Raw genomic sequence first — 15,202 nt, forward strand, 5'->3', positions numbered from 1 at the left:
ACTGATTATAAGAAACTAAATGGCCATGTAACCATATCCCATTATGAGCTGTGCCATGTCAGACCCATGAATGTAGAAGGTTGAATAGGCTCAGGTCTTCCCCAACATCTATTACTGTTATTCTAATACTCTTCTTTCACCTCATTACCTACGGCCTCATTGACATCCCTTAAGACAACTTTCCAAGAAAGGAAAAACAAAACAAAACAAAACAAAAAAACAAAAACAAGTGCTGTTCACAGATTGGTAAGCTTATTATATAGGCAGCAGACAATGTAAGAACTTTAGCTTGACACGGCTATGTGTTCAGAAGTGAGAATCTGGTCACACAACCAAGAGTCTAAGAATGATGTTGATCTGCAATTGATAGCAGGAAAGCTCTCGGTAGCTTTGAGATAATGGAGAGATAGAGGGTGTACTTCATCCTTAGTTTCACCTGGTCCTTGAGGAACTGATTCCAGAACTGACATGAAGTGGATCTAGAATGGACAAGAAAAGTGTGGAACCACTTGAAATTCCCTTTAGCAATAAATGACTTATTGCTTCATTTGTTGGGAATGTTGCCACCAAAGAGAACTTAGCTGTCAGCACTCTTCTGGGGTTGTCTCAGTTGAAGAGTGTTTCCTTATTTACGATTAGATCCCATTTCCTGGGTGGCACATGTCCAGTGACCCACTGATGTTGTCATAAAGGCCCCAGGACTCTTGAAGCATCTCTGAAGTTTCATTCCATTCTTCAAATTTATTTATTTATTTATTTATTTATTTATTTATTTATTTATTTATTTATTTATTTATATTTTATGTGCATTGGTGTTTTGCTGTGGGTGTCAGGTCCCCTTGAACTGGAGTTACAGACAGTTGTGAGCTGCCGTGTGGATGCTGGGAATTAAACCTGGGTCCTCTGGAAGAGTAGTCAGTACTCTTAACCTTTGAGCCATCTCTCCAGCCCCCATTCTTCAGAATTCTTAACAGGGTATGCTAAGAAATTCCACTACCTCTGCACTGAAATTTGATTTCTCTGATAGTTTGTTCCCATTTCCTTCCTCTCATAATGGTTGGTTTCAGGAGTATTCCCTCAAAATATCATCTCACAATCTGCTTCCTGGGGAGTACAATTTGACAACATTTTACAGATGTTATCTATCTGTCTGTTCATTTATGTCTCTCTCCTAAATTCAGGAGTTACATGGGTTGTTTAATATTGCAAAATGTTCTTCAGCCTCCCTCCATATGCATCTGTTGCAAATATTGCACTAATTTGTGCAACAAAAGCCAGAAAATGCAGAGAAGCAATAAAATGGACACTGAATGTTACCTACTAGGGAATGATAGTTTGTTAAGCAAAAATACATCATGCTCATATATTTGAGGCTTTGGCAACTTAGCTAGTATTTTCTTTTACTTAAATCTTTTTACCCTTTGAATTTTCCTTTCCTGCACTATGAAATAATGCTTGTCTTTTATATGAGGACTGACGAAATTCACAAATCTTCATGCCATTTGGACATAGTTGTCTTTTGTTTAGATAAGAAGAGGCATTTCCCTAGAGCCTGAACAGTGTGTCAAAGTGTAAATGTTTAAAGTTACCAATTGCACTGTGCCAGCAATGAGCATCAGAATCCACATGGCACAGGCATCCATGTGTTCCTTAATAGTTGTACAAAGCATGGGACTTATTAAGGCTTCCATGACCAATCCTAAGGGTTTTAAGTGTAATAGTGAGGGGCTTGGGCATTAGTGGACAACAGTGTAGCTGGAGGGCTTCTCTCCAGGTCCCCCAAGCCCCACAGTCCCACAATCCACGTATAAAATAATCACTCAGACGCTTATATCACTTATAAACTGTATGGCCGTGGCAGGCTTCTTGCTAATTGTTCTTTTATCTTAAATTAACCCATTTTTATAAATCTATACCTTGCCACATGGCTGGTGGCTTCCCAGCGTCTTCACATGTTGCTTGTCCTCGCGGTGACTGCAGTGTCCCTCCTCCTTCTTCCTGTTTCCCCAATTCTCCTCTCTCTTTGTCCCGCCTATACTTCCTGCCTGGTCACTGGCCATCAGTGTTTTATTTATATAGAGTGATATCCACAGCACTTCCCCTTTCTTCTTTTTTTAAAAAGGAAGGTTTTAACTTTAACATGGTAAAATTACATATAACAAAACAATTACCGAGCAAGAATTATAGTTACAATATTAAAGAAGATGTCCTATCTATCTTATATTTGTGAGTTTAAGGTTTTATAGCTAACTTATCTTTTATCATAACTGAGGAAATTACAACTATCTAGTCTTCAACCACATCAAAGACCTGAGAAGGAACATAATGGTACCTGAGAAATGGTAGACGGATGCAAGCAACTTTCGGGAATCTTGTAAGAGTAGACCAAGACAGCTGGCAGCCTGGACAGTCACCTAATAATGTTTCTCAGCATTGTTGGTGCATTCAAATTGGCTACAGGCCTAGAGTATATGACAGACCATTTTTAGAAGCAGGAATTCTTAAAGACCATCTTACCCTGTCTTGGCAGAGTACAGTGGTCGCTTTCCTTGTGTCCCGCTTGTCCAGAAAGGACAGCATTGCATTCATACTGTTAGCCATCAAGGCAAGGGCAGTTCTTTGCCCAGTAGGCCATTTTGTGCCAAAAAGACAAACTTCCAAATGGAAATGTCTTAGAAGCCCAACATTTTCTCGGGATCAGTTGGTGCAGCCAGGAGCAATTGTGTCTCACGTCAACAGAATTTTAAGTTATTTAAAATGCCATATTCTCTAGGTCTATGAAGTGTTTGAAGATTACCTATCTATCTGAAATATATCTATGTATACCTAGAAGACTTAACTAACATGGCTACAAATATGATTATCATAGATGACTAATTATTAATCTATTTTTAATTATCCATTACAATTTTAAATGAGTTACATAAACATAATACCTCAAACAAGAATATATATATATATATATATATATATATATATATACAGTATAATAAAATTAACTTCAAGTTTGTTTCAATAAACTAAAATTTATACCAATGTAAAACATTTTAAACATAAACTAAAATCTATACCAATGTAAAACATTTTAAACAAGTTGTTCTTTAAAAGTAGGTTCATTAATCTACCCTTTTATCTTATCATCTCTATATACTATATATCCATATCATATCCCCTTTTCTTTTTTAGAAAGAGATCACATTTATAATCAACCTGTTTTAAATAAAAATATTGGTTTTTTTCTGTCCCACACCAGAGGGCTCTTCTGATTTGGGACACAAGAATCTCTTAACCATTGTTTTTTAAAGCAATATGTCTGGGTTTAGAGGGGGAGTGAGCCAATTCCACCTCCAAAGCCAGCTTGGTATATTTGGGAATTTGGGCGTAGTATCTCTTACTACTTCCTGCTGGAGGGGGGGCGCTGTATCTTATGGGGACGCAAAGAAAATTTTAGACCTATGGGGTAGTCCGTGAGGCTGTATTGTGGGAGCCAGTTGCCTTGAAGCCGTTCTGGATGTTGGATCATCTGGGCCATGGTGTCATCGGAGACCTTTCAGGGGGTCTTGGCTGGTGAAACCTGATGTATCTTAATCTGGAACAAATCCACAGCCTCTGGCTTTCTGTGGAAACAAAAGCAGAACCTCTTTTCCAAAGTAACATATCCTTATATCCAAATTTTGAAGTCAAGGTACCTTTAAAATATACATTTTGGCATAACTCAACAGCTTTTGTAATCAAATGTTTTTCTTTAGTTACGAATATCAAAGAGAACATAATCCAGATTCTCTGTGTGGTAGCCATCTTTATGTGGCTTATGTTTTATATTACCTTGAGCCTTGAGCCTATTGCTTTAAACTGTACCATTGTAAGCCCGGAAACGGCGCTGTGGCTGCTGGCTCCGCCCACTTCAGCTTCCCAACATGGCAGTGGTACGTTTTCCGCCAGCTCTGGGAGTCATCAAGTCTCAGAAATAGTGGGTCTAAGCTTTTATCAAAGCAGCGTGTAGCCCAGAAACCTTTTTTTTTTTTTAAATACTAGTAAAGACTAAATCTACCACACAGCGTAATGTGCCGCTGGCAGACGCCTCATTTCCGCCATACTGCCGGTCAAACACACACGCCAGGAACCTGCCAGTGTTCAAACCTGTGTTTTGCGGCGTCTAGCTGCCCGTATGAGACAAGAAGCAGGAACCTGGTTTTGGCTCTGTTTAGAATTGGTTATTAAATATTCTCAGGTTTAAGGTGGAAACTCGAGCCGTTGGGCGCCATTTGTAGCTGGAGGGCTTCTCTCCAGGTCCCCCAAGCCCCACAGTCCCACAATCCACGTATAAAATAATCACTCAGACGCTTATATCACTTATAAACTGTATGGCCGTGGCAGGCTTCTTGCTAATTGTTCTTTTATCTTAAATTAACCCATTTTTATAAATCTATACCTTGCCACATGGCTGGTGGCTTCCCAGCGTCTTCACATGTTGCTTGTCCTCGCGGTGACTGCAGTGTCCCTCCTCCTTCTTCCTGTTTCCCCAATTCTCCTCTCTCTTTGTCCCACCTATACTTCCTGCCTGGTCACTGGCCATCAGTGTTTTATTTATATAGAGTGATATCCACAGCACAACAGTCCATGAGAGTTAAGTGGTCTCATAGACTATTCTGTATTCAATAATGGTCTTAGATCCCTAGGTTTTACTTCAATGTTTCAGTAACAGTCTCAGGTTCAGGGGTTAGCGCAAAGTTTCATTTATTGGCGCTTGCTGGACTATGCACATGTGGGGAAACATTTACTATCACTTATGAAGATGAAAATGCAATCCTCCTTTCCGGACAAAAAGGTCCCTTTAAGGGAATCACAGGAACTGATTTTTCCCTCAGAGGAAGTCTAGTGCATTGGGAAGGGCTGGATAATCTGGAGTTGTAGATGACAGGGAAGGATATGAACAGTTCTCTTTTCTATTTCTATGAATTTGACTACTCCGGGAACTTCATATAAGTGGAGTCATACATGTGTCCTGTGATCAGCTTATTTCACCTAGTATAATGTTTTTTGCATTTATCTGCTCAGGTTATTAAAACAAAATATAATGAACTGGTGGTTTAAGCAACAGAAATTAATTTTCTGGAGGCTGGGAAGTCTGAAATCAAGTTGTCAGCAGTTTCTAGTAAGGGCTTTCTTCAAGGCTGTCTTCTCACTGTACTCTTACATGACCGTTCCTGGATGCACTTGGGAAAGGCAGGAGACTAAAGAGGAGGGAGGGGAGAGAGAGAGAGAAAGGAGAGAGAGAGAGAGAGAGAGAGAGAGAGAGAGAGAGAGAGAGAGAGAGAGAGAGGAAGGGGGAGGGAGGGAGAGAGGGAGAGAAGGAGAGAGGAGAGAGAGAGAGAGAGAGAGAGAGAGAGAGAGAGAGAGAGAGAGAGAGAGAGAGAGAGATTGCTCGCTCTTAGGTGTCTTCTCTTAGAAGAACACAAGGGCCATTGACGAAACCAGCCTGCCTCCATCTTGAGCTTAAAAGCCATTTTATAGTAAACCTCTGTTTTCAAGATTGGTTATGCCCACTGTAACCTTAACTACAAATGGTTCTGTACTACCTGTTCTAGGAATGGCATTGGTGTCTTTGTTTCAAAAGTTGTTTATAAAAGTTGTTTTTGTTTGTTTGATTTTATAAAAAGTTGTTTATAGAAGTTGTAACTCTACCTTTGTTTCAAAAGGTTTATGACTATCTTGTTTCGACTACCTTGCTATTCGTGCTTGCAATCATGTCTTTGTTTCAAGAGGTCCTTAGACCTAATGTTCTGCTCCTCTAACCTCACCTGTTTTGCTTGCCAACCTCCCATTTGGAAACCTCCTATCCCTGAGCTAGAAAAGCCTGGTCTTCCTCACGCCCAGTGCTGACCTTTCAAACTCCACCTTAGGGGGTGGCAGCCCGTGTACACAAATAAAAAAAACTTGCTCTTGTTAATTTGGCTATGGTGATTTGAGTTGTTGGTCTTTTTCCTCCCTTCTTTGGGATGAACACTATCTGGGGTCAGTCCCTGGGAGCCATGTAAAGGTGGAAGGAGAAAAGTGACTCCACAAAACTGGTCCTGTGATTTCCACACAAGTGCTGTGGTGTGCACAAGCCATCTCACGCCAACTCACAGCTAAGGAAATAAGGAAACAAATACATAATGTAAAGTGAAAACAAGAATACTAGTTTTGGGAAAGTGTACGGAGGCTGGTGGAGGAAGGGAATAGGAAACTTATCTATGACAAGTCCACAACAAAACCCATTACCTTTTATGCTAAGTGGCTTTTAGCTTTAAAATGTTAGCATTTCTATGAAAGAATTATTTATTTATTACCAGGCATTCAAAAATACAAGTTTAAAAAGTGTGTGTGTGTGTGTGTGTGTGTGTGTGTGTGTGTGTGTATGATGGCATGCATGTGGAGGTAAGAAGACAACGTGGGAATTGGTTTTCTCCACCATGTGGGTCTAAGGGATCTAACTCAGGTCACCAGCTTGGTGTCAAGCACCTATACCTGAGGAGTCATTTCTCTGGCCCTCAAAAGTATACGTTTTAACATTGAGGTATTATATTTCTAAGACTCTCATAAATGACTCAGTACAGTACATACTCCATCATAGTGCCTTTGCCAGAATCTGGTGAGCAGTAAATCTATTTTAGATTTAGACAGAAAAAATATCTATTCATAAATAAATATATCTTGTTGTGGCTGTATTATTTACTGGAGGGCGAGCAACCTACCAGTGGCTACATGACTGAGAAAAATAATTACTGAAAAAAATAATTTCTTTTTTCCCAGCAGCATTAATTACCAACAGCTTCTCAAGGTGGGAAGGATTCATGAGCTCCTTCCCTATCCAAGATGGGATGCTGATTGGCCCAGTGATCTGCAGGTAACCACAACTGTTGTGAGATCATGAGCGGCCGAGGGGCCGAAGGGCCGGCCATGCCCTTGATAACTACCTCAGCTGGCTATGGTTCTTGGTGTGGTCAGGTGACCTAAAATTTTCTTTTTTTCTTTTTTTTTTTTTTTTTTTTTTTTTTTTGGTTTTTCGAGACAGGGTTTCTCTGCGTAGCTTTGCGCCTTTCCTGGAGCTCACTTTGTAGCCCAGGCTGGCCTTGAACTCACAGAGATCCGCCTGGCTCCGCCTCTGAGTTTTGGGATTAAAGGCGTGCGCCACCACCGCCCGGCTATTCATTCCTGATAGGTAAGGGCCTTTATTAGTCCTACGTGAATTAGATGGCCTATAGTTTTCCATCAATTTCCTTGTGAATAAGGATCAACAACACAAGCTAATATCACAAGTCCTGTTGATTCAGAATCATCAGGATGTCAAAGTTGTAGGTGGCAGGTGTAATTCCAGTTCACTGGAATTACTGTTAAGTTTGCTGCTGGAAGCATTCTTCCATCTGTGATCAAGACTTCTAGATCAGCAGAATATAACATTTAAAGAGCAAAAATTTAGCCGGGCGGTGATAGCACGCGCCTTTAATCCCATCACTTTGGAGGCAAAGGCAGGCAGACCTCTGTGAGTTTGAGGCCAGCCTGGTCTACACAGTGAGATCCAGCACAGGCACCAAAACGACATAGAGAAACTCTGTCTCAAACAAACAAACAAAAAAGCAAAAATTTACTAGAAGATCAATAGCTATGATAGAGTTGGCATTCCTTAATTCCAGGACCCATGAATTCCAGTTATTAGAAAAGCAGCACCATAAATTTGATACTGATTCACAGCACATTGAGCTCTTGGATAATATTACTCTCACATGGAATTACCTGTAAGGTAATGCCACCCAGTTCGTACTGTAACTGAATCCTAAAAAAGCCATTCCACCTTGGCATAAGACTAGTGAATTCCATGAGCATGAGCCTATTGCCATTACTCATCTGCTGTAAACTGAATTTCCTGATTAGAAGTAATATTATGTTGGATACTATAATGGTGCATGAGGTATTTTGTAAATCTGTAGATGATTGCTTTGCAGAAGCATTGAAACCAGGGAGGACACATTCATATGCAGAGTGAGCATCTGCTTCAGTAAGAATAAAATTACATATTCTTTCATAGTGATGGATATAGTCCAATGTAATAAACCTATCACCTGGTATCTGATTGATTATTCTGAGGGAAGGAGCCATACATTGGACTCATTGTTGGTACATAAGGATTGGGCAATCAGTATTGGCTATAGCCAGGTCAGTCTTTGTGAACAGAATCCTATGAGCCCATCTTTTCCTAAGTGGCAGCTTTGTGAATAAGCCTATTGCAAAACACATAGAGTAGCCGCAGAAAGAGGCTGATTGGTACCAACTGAACAGGTTAGAATGGCCTTTCTCTACTAAGGTCACCCTTTTGTGAATGTTCAGATGGGTCACAAATATCTTCATATCTCTAGACCACTGAGAAAGGACTATATGCATACATATCCCCAATTCTTTTATTTTTTTTTTGAGACAGAGTTTCTCTGTGAAATAGTCCTGGCTGTCCTGGAACTCACTTTGCAGACCAGGGTGGCCTCGAACTCACAAAGATCTGCCTGCCTCTGCCTCCTGAGTGCTGAGATTAAAGGTGTGTGCCACCACTGCCCAGCTCATGTCCCTGAAATTGTTAGCTACTGATTTCCCAATTGTGTTTCTTTGAAGTTCCTACCACTCAGCAAAATCATCGGAAGCCCATAAACTGTAACACAATAAATAACAAGGACATTTTTCTTTTCTATTTAAAAAAAACATTTTATTACATATTTAAAATATTTTTATTTAATTCTTTGAGAATGTCAGACATCATATCTTGATAATAGTCACCCCCTCTTGTCCATCTCCTTCCAGATCCACTCTCTTTATCCTTACCTCCATATCTACACAACTTGAGGTTTTCTTCTTTTTTAAACCTAGGAAGTACAGTTTGTATTGCCAAATTATTTTTGGGAATTGGGGCTTGCCCTGGATTTTATTGACCTTTTTGTTTTGGTCACACTGAAGAAAAGTGACTCTCCTTCTCCCAGGAGCTATCAAATGTCAATAGCTCCCCACTTAGTGGTGGGATTTCACGGTCATGCTACCCTCATGCTGGGATTGGTCTTCCTTGAGCTTGCATAGGTATTATACATGTTATCACAGCCATTATGAGTTCACAAGTGCACTGTCTTATATGATGAAAGAACTCTTTCCTCGAAGTTATTCAACACCTCTGGCTTTTATAATCTATCTTCTGCAATGATCCATGAGCCTTAGGGTGAGGAGTGTTATATAGTTGTTCCATTTAGGGATGAGCATGCCACAGTCTCTTATTCTTGGCATGTTGACCAGTTGAGGGTTTTTATGTTAGTTGCCATCTACTGCAAGAAGAACTTTCTCTGATGAGGATTGAGAGATGCTCTAATTTATGGGTATAGCAATACGTTATTAGGAGTTGTTTTAATACTATATCCATTTAGCAGAATAACAATATTCAGTTCTCTCCTAGGTGTAGCCACAAGTTCTTGCCCCATTAATGCCAAGAATGGGTTTCATTTCGTGGAGCAAATCTTGGATTCATCAGAAAGTGGTTGGTTAACTTCCATAACATTCAAGCTCAATAATGGGGATATTGTGTGTAGGGCCAGTCATTATTGTAGGTCACAGGATTCACATCTGATAATTGCTTTTTTCTCCTCTGGTAGTGTGCACAGCATCTACCAGCACTATGCAAGGTAGTAAGTAGTGATGAAGCCTTCAGTTGAGTATCAGATGATTTCTGTTCATGACTCAAGTATCTTCAGCAATAAAGACTTATTCTCAAATTCTGGAGGGTAACAGAGATTATTGTGTAGTTGGTTGTTTTTTACTCTTTGCTCTTTGGGGGAGCCTGCCACCCATCTCCCAAATAATCACACAGAGACTTATTCTTTCTTATGAATGCCAGGCCTTAGCTTGGCTTATTTCTAGCTAGCTTTTCTTTTTTTCTTTTTTTTTTTTTTTTTTTTTTTTTTTTTCAACATTTTCTTGTAGCTTTGCGCTTTCTGAGCTCATTGTAGCCAGCTGCCTCGAACTCACAGATCCGCCTGCCTCTGCCTCCGATGCTGGATTAGCGTGCGCACCCGCCCAAGCTAGCTTTTCTTAACTTAAATTAACCCACCTACCTTTTACTTCTGGGCTTTTACCTTTCTCTATTTCTGTGTATCTTTTCTGTCCTTTTTATTCCATGTCTGACTGAATGGCTGTGTGGCTAGCCCCCAGCATCCACCTCTCCTTCTACTCATCTTCTCTTCCTATTTATTTTTTTTCGTGCCAGCCCCACCTATCCTTTCTCCTGCCTTGCCTTTATTAGACCAATCAGGTGTTTTAGGCAGGCACAGTAACACAGCTTCACAGAGTTAAACAAATGCAACATAAAAGAATGCAACACATCTTAGTGTCATTAAACAAATATCCCACAGCATAAGTGAATGTAACACATCTTTAACTAATATTCCACAACAGCGTTGGTAATAGCTTGTATTGACTGCCATTTTTCTTTCTGAGAAAAATAAACAACCACAAGAACTGCTTAAGTTCTACCCACAATTTAACTTCACAACTGCCCTTCAGAGATTGTTTAAGAATGGACCTTTTGGGGCTGGAGAGATGGCTCAGGGGTTAAGAGCACTGGCTGCTCTCCAGAGGTCCTGAGTTCAATTCCCAGCAACCACACATACATGCAGGCAGAACATTGTGTACATAATAAATAAATAAAAACTTAAAAAAATGGACCTGTCTTATTTTCCTTTCCTATTGCAGTCATAAAAAAATACTCTGACATACTCAACCTATGGGAGAAAGGCTTTATTTGGATCACAGTTCCAGGTTGCAGTTTGTCATATCAGGGAAATGACAACAGCAGGAACTTGAGAGAACTGGTTACATCACATTACAGTCAAGACTTCAGAACAATGAATTAATGCACATCAGTGTTGACCTAGCTTTCTCTTTTTTATTCAGTTCAGGAAGCCCTTGATTAGGGAATGTTACCACCTACAGTAGGCAGGTCTTCTCACTTTGATTAGCATAATCAAGATATCCACCCCCCCAGACATGCCCACAGGACAACTGGATCCAGACAATCCTTCACTGAGATGCCGCCTTTCCAGGAGAGTCTAGAGTCTGTCAAGCTGACAATTAACACTAACAGTCACAGGACCATAATGTGCAGGTCTTATAGCTGTGGGTGGCTCTTGAATATGATGCAGACCCATCTGTAAACTAGACAAGACTTTATTCTTCCTCAGCCAATGAACTGTAGGGGAATTTCCACGAGGCCAGGTACAGGCTAGGAGAGACAGGACAATGAATGCACTAGAAGTGAGAACTGTGAATATTCGAATAACCTTCTCATATAACTTTTACTTTCAGGGCCTCTTGGAGCCAAATCTTGAAAGATATCACCTCAGTATTGTAGGTCAGACAACATTCAGTTCACAATGGGCAATTCAGGTTGTACTATAACTTGGTGGACCGTGATTTGGTATTCAGTTTCCATTAAGGCCCAGTGACAGGTCAGAATCCATTTCTCTCTCTCTCTCTTTTTTTTTTAAAATTTATTTATTTATTATGTACACAGAGTGTTCTGCCTGCCTGCATGCCTGCAGGCCAGAAGAGGGCGCCAGATCTCATTACAGATGGTTGTGAGCCACCATGTGGTTGCTGGGAATTGAACTCAGGACCTCTGGAAGAGCAGCCAGTGCTCTTAACCTCTGAGCCATCTCTCCAGTCCCCAGAATCCATTTCTTTAAAGGAAAGTTCCATCTGCAGAAGGTGACAGGGTTCTGCCCCAAAGCTGCATGTGTTTGAACTGTTGTGCATCGATGAGATAACAACAACAACAAACAAAAAACAGACCAAACCAAAACTCAAACCCTGTATCTGTCACTGAAATTTGGAGCACCACTCGACCTGCTGGATTGTAAAATTCAGGTATCAGAGTAGCTTGCATGGCAGTGTGGACCTGTTGTCCATTTTTCTTTTGTGGGTCCCACTCAACATTAACAGCCTTTTCAGTTACTCAACTGATGTGATAAAGTAACACATCCATATAAGGAATATGCTACCTCAAGAATAAAAAATATTAAAACATTGGATGCTATGCCTCTTTTTTTTTTGGTTGTAGGAGTGGCCATGTTCAACAGCCTATTATTTGCTGTAAAAGAGCTACTTTAATATGGTATGTATCACTGGATCACTAGAAATTTTGCCAAGATGGAAAGCTCTTGAATTTGTTATTCAGTCCCTCACATGCAAATGCCACTTCTTCTTCTTATCCTCCTCCTTCTAATATTTATTTATTATGTTGTTGTTGTTTGTTTTTTGGTTTTTTCAAGACAGGGTTTCTCTGTGTAGTTGTGTCACCTTTCCTGGATCTCGCTCTGTAGACCAGGCTGGCCTCGAACTCACAGAGATCCACCTGCCTCTGCCTCCCAAGTGCTGGGATTAAAGGCATGTGCCACTGCCGCCCAGCCTGGCTTCAGTATTTTTAAAATATTTGTTGCTTCTTTAAACATCCATAGAGTTATCTATCCGTCTCCCTACTTTCTCTTCCACACGATGAAATCCTACTATTTTATAAGTTTCATATATTCTTTTTTTAAAGATAGATTTATCTATCTATCTATCTATCTATCTATCTATCTTTCTATCTATCTATCTATTTATTATGTATACAGTGTTCTGCCTGCATGTATACCTGCACACCAGAAGAGGGCACCAGATCTCATTACAGATGGTTGTGAGCCACCATGTGGTTGCTGGGAATTCAACTCAGGACCTCTGGAAGAACAGCCAGTGCTCTTAACCTCTGAGTCATCTCTCCAGCTCCCCATATATTCTTTCATAGATATGAGTTTGATTGGAATCACCCTACACGGAGGGGATAATGCTTCTCCCAGAAGTTACAGGATGCCAAATAAAAAGCTCAGTGCCTAAGTGTGGGTTGTTACCCCTCCAGTTTTAGTTAAGAGTGTCTCAGAGAGCCCCCAAACAACACAGGCTATTTAAATTGTTCCTGAATGCCAACAAGAACTTGATGGTAAAGCCCTATTACAAAGACAGCACATACTTTGATCAAGGGACCTGGAAAAATCAAGTTGGTACTGACTAGGAAGCTTCTTCCCTGTTGGTTAGTTTTCATAGTACGTGAAGGTGCTGAACAAGCTGCTGGGAGAAAACCATCATCATTAGTTTTACCAGCTGTAAATCACTTCCGCTACAGTAATAACCAGTATGACAAGATATGCCCATGGGTTCAATCGTGGCATGAATGTTATGAGGATAACCAACTGCTTTCTGATTGGATTTAAGGCCTGCTCTATAGGAGAAAACTCATGTCTGGCAGGGTAAGCCTGGCCAGGAACCCATGGTCACCAACCCCCAGAGTGAACCTACTACCGTTATTTTGCTAAATGGACATACTATCAAACTGTCTTCTCAATTTGTATCTCTATGCCCATAGGCTATAGAATCTCTCAGATCCCATCAGAGAAGTTTCTTTGTGTGGTGGATAGTGATTATCACAGAAACTCACTACTGGCCTAAGTGCAAAGAATATGTATCCGTGGAATGGTCAGCCACACTTGGGATATCTATATTACACCTCCTTCCTCTGAGATTCAGGGACTATCATAGAAGAGGGATGAAAAGATTGTACGACCTAGAGATTGGGTAGGACTGGAGTGAAGCAATGTCTTCTGGACATGACAGGAGTACTGCGTTCATGAATTCACAGCAGCTGTGGTTGACTACATAAAAAGTGTGCAAGCTCCAGCCACTCAACATTCTAGCGTGGAGGGGGGAGGCGCTCATACATCCCCACTACTAGCAGAGGACCGACCTAACAGTTGACAACTGTTAGGAAGTAGAGTCCTTTTCCTTTAAGGGTGTGGCCTCTTCTCAGGTGACCATGCTCTAGAGGATGTAGCCATACCCAAGGGAATATGGGCAGCAAAATTTGGACTGAATGGGTTATTTATAGAAAATAAAAGAGGACATGAGGTTGGGAGGGGGAAGTTCTAGAAGGAGTGATGAAGGCGTGGGGGTTGTGAATGTATATTTATGCATGCATAAACACCCAGAGGATTAATACAAATACTATATTAGAATGCCTTTCATACTTAAGTTTTTAGAAAAGAGTTACCATTGAAGGTTGTTGGAGATTAAAGCTTTATTCCATTTGTGAATACATATTCATCTCAGCTGTAGGTGAAACTGTACAGAGTCTTGATGTCATTGATTGTGTTTGAAGGTACTAGATGGCATAGTTGTCCTCTTTCAGAAAATGTAAGAGAATTTTAAGAAACTGGTAATTTCTTTTAAAATAATAATGCTTATTACAATTATTGTTATCATTGTGTGTGTATTATGTGTGACTCAGGTGTGCACATGCCACGGCACACATGTAGAGGTCAGAGGACAACTCTATAGAGTCAGGTCTCCCCTTCCACCTTTACATTAATTTGTTCTGGGATTGAACTCAGGTCACCGGGCTTGTGAAGCAAGGCCTGTACCTTCTAAGCCAACTCATTAATCCAGAAGCTTCTAATTTCTGTTTTCTGAGAGGCTTAAGAGGAAACAGAGCAACAACAGACTGTTCTAAAATAAGAAACTGGACATTTAAAATTGTTTCATCTATTTAAAATATGATCTGATAAAAACTTCACTAAAAAGGCTAACCTCCATCCCCTGTACATGACTGAAAATAAACTTAGTTACTTGGGACATTTAATCACAGAATTCTTCCTAAATTGTAAGGATAAAAGTTAGAAAAGTTGAATGACACGGGTCTTAGTTCCAGGCAATTCAATATCTGTCCAAAGCTTGTAAGACTTTGAAGAGACAGTCCTAAAGAATTCTTCTTAAGAATTGTACCCCTAGATCTAAACCAACTACCAAATGCCAAATAAGGAAATTTCAAAAGCACAAATAAAAAGGTTGATTAGACACATCCTATTGAAATTCCTTAGGTTCCCCAAAATATAAAACACCCGTAAGATTCCAAAGAGAGAAAAAGTGCAACTTAAAAAAAAAAATAGCAAGTAGGCCGGTTGGTGGTGGCGCATGCCTTTAATCCCAGCACTTGGGAGGCAGAGCCAGGCAGATATCTGTGAGTTCAAGGCCAGCCTGGTCTACAGAGCGAGATCCAGCAGGACAGGCACCAAAACTACACAGAGAAACCCTGTCTCAAAAAACAAAAACA

This window comes from Peromyscus leucopus, chromosome X (genome assembly GCF_004664715.2).
Source record: "Peromyscus leucopus breed LL Stock chromosome X, UCI_PerLeu_2.1, whole genome shotgun sequence".
Lineage (NCBI taxonomy): Eukaryota > Metazoa > Chordata > Mammalia > Rodentia > Cricetidae > Peromyscus > Peromyscus leucopus.